At 36.2% G+C, this 2,477-nt stretch overlaps 1 long non-coding RNA gene across 1 annotated transcript; it reads right to left on the bottom strand.

The window, feature by feature from the left end:
* Positions 1 to 1,631: 1,631 nt before the first annotated feature.
* Positions 1,632 to 2,170, bottom strand: LOC140876197 (uncharacterized). Its single transcript, XR_012148703.1, has 3 exons — positions 1,982 to 2,170; positions 1,764 to 1,907; positions 1,632 to 1,692 (listed from the first exon to the last, which is right to left on the bottom strand). It is a non-coding gene; the product is annotated as an uncharacterized lncRNA (long non-coding RNA).
* Between the last annotated feature and the right edge of the window lie 307 nt (positions 2,171 to 2,477).

Consider the following 2,477-nt stretch of genomic DNA (forward strand, 5'->3'; position numbering starts at 1 on the left):
TTTTCCAAATTTTTTGAGGTGCTCAAACAATTCTGCCTGCAAATGGAAGAACAAGAAAAATGAAAAACTAACTCAAGTGTATAGTATATCAAACGTCAAATATTAAAATTTTACTAACCTGCACCAAAGTGTCCATGCAAAATATTTCATTTCCATTATCCACACTGAATTTTTCCATCATCCGCATTTGAACATTTATAATCTCATGACTAACAAGCTTACCAAACAAGAAATCACAGAAAACGGACCCTGGTAAATGGACAATTCCGTCTAGCCAAACATCAACACTACAAGAAAATACGAATTATTTTGTATTAAAAAAAGATCCCAAAAAAAGATTAAAATTAATACACGATCTTTCAGATAGAAAGTCATACGCTATGTCATCACTCAAAAGATATTCTTTCAACAATTTTTTCTCTTCGTCGGTGGCTTCTTCATGTTCACAGAAATCTGTTCTACCTTGATATTCACCAGTCCAAGCCTTACTCAAGTCGTTATCAGGTAGCTCGTCAACATCAATTACTTTATTTGCCTACGTCAGAATACACAAAGATGGTAAAAAATAATAAAGATTTCCACGAATTAAAATATAGGACTTCAATATCAAATAATCAAGGTTAAAGGAAGGTTTCTATCAAAGTTAAACCTTTTTTCTTCCCTTCCTCTTTGGCGTGGTACTGGGTGGAGTCACAAACATTGACGGTTTTCTTTTCTTTACCCGATCACCCCTCGTTCTGACATTATCGACAACAGAAGATTGAAAATTAATGATTTCCTCAACCTTCTCAGAATTATCGTCAGTCTCGTTCAACCACGTTGGTTGAAATATCACCCGCAGAAACATTATTCTCTTTAACCACTTTTTTTACAATATTATCCAACAACTTATCAATCTCATTCAGATCTTCACTACTACCGTCACATGATCCGTTAAGAGAATTCTCTCCATCTGCTTTGCTTTTTTTCATTTCCATGTCACCACTTTCTTCATTTTTATCCCTCTCAAGCTCAGCACCAACAACACCTTTTCCATCCCCCAAGTCATCAACACCTATACTTTCTTTCATCTCAAACCAGCCACACCCTTTCCCTTACCCAATCCGTCAGCACATACATCTTCACCCTTCTTCAATTCACCAATATCTGAAATTTTTGTCTCAACCAATTTCTAAACAACCTCACCTTCTGCATTCAAATTTTCAGATAAATCAACACAATTTTTGACAGGCACATCAACAAAATCATTTAAATTACCCCATAGGTCATGACTCGCACTCAACTCCTCTTGCTCATCGGTTTCATTCATTCCATCAGCAGCGTCATCAACACTCAGATCATTATCAACTACAATGTCCTTGCCTTTGCGATTTCGAGAAAATTCTTTCTCCAAATCTAGATTTTCTTTCAAATCAAACAGCTTCCTCTTAGCGCCAACTCTCTCACGTTTCAGCTGTGTACAAATTCTTTTCAACATTTTAATCTCAGCAATTTGTTTATTCATAATTTTTTGGAGTTCACAATTATCTCTGCTGCCTCCTTGTCCTTTGAAACCAGCAGCAACAACTACAACAACAAAGAAGTTAATGAAGAATATTTCTTATTTTTAAAACGTGAAATGAAGGTTGCTACTCAAATTACCTTGTTCTCCAACAACATTTCCTCTTCAGGAAAGGGATGAATCGACAAAACCTGATCCAAAAACAAATATATATCATGCAAACCTCCAGCATTCGAAATATGATTAGTAAAATAGAAGATACCTTGGTTGACGATATGGCATCAAAAGCCACTTCAGCTTTCACAGCATCCAACTTGATCTTGCTTTTTTCGAAACGAAACAGGCGGGGGCAGATATGAACACCACGAGGGACGGCTAATGACGACACTCTTTCATAGAACCAAGCCTAAGCAAAAAATCATATAAGTAAACAAATTCAACAAATTAATAGCACAATAACTCAGATAATTATATACTAACCATCAAACCAGCCGTGCAACCATCCAAATACAATTTACTCGCTTGATTGTCCAATTCTCGGTATAAAAACCTAAACGCAGCATCTCCCCATCCAAACTCAAAAAAAGTGCTCAGTTCATCAATATAGGGAAAGATAAAAGCAGGAGTAATTTAATTACCAGTCGAGAATATTACAGAATTAAATATGAACAAAATGAACATTCGAACAAAGTCATCAATGTCAGCTTCGATATTACTACTCGCAAGGAAAACAAGCTTTTTTTTTTATAACGATCCTATGAGTGTTGCTTATTTTCCCTCCGAAATGCCGAGAAAGAAAGCTTGATTCAAGCTTGAGGTCCAGATCAACTTGTTGACCTCTCTGATGCAAATCAAGCACGATTGAGAAGTCTCTTGATGTGAAAGGAATGAAAATATCGCCACCAACAACGAACGAGCATGAAGGACTATCAAATCTTTTAAACAGATAGTCAACCCTGCCACTACTCACAGGTAG

This window comes from Henckelia pumila, chromosome 1, assembly GCF_033568475.1.
Source record: "Henckelia pumila isolate YLH828 chromosome 1, ASM3356847v2, whole genome shotgun sequence".
In the NCBI taxonomy this organism is placed as follows: domain Eukaryota; kingdom Viridiplantae; phylum Streptophyta; class Magnoliopsida; order Lamiales; family Gesneriaceae; genus Henckelia; species Henckelia pumila.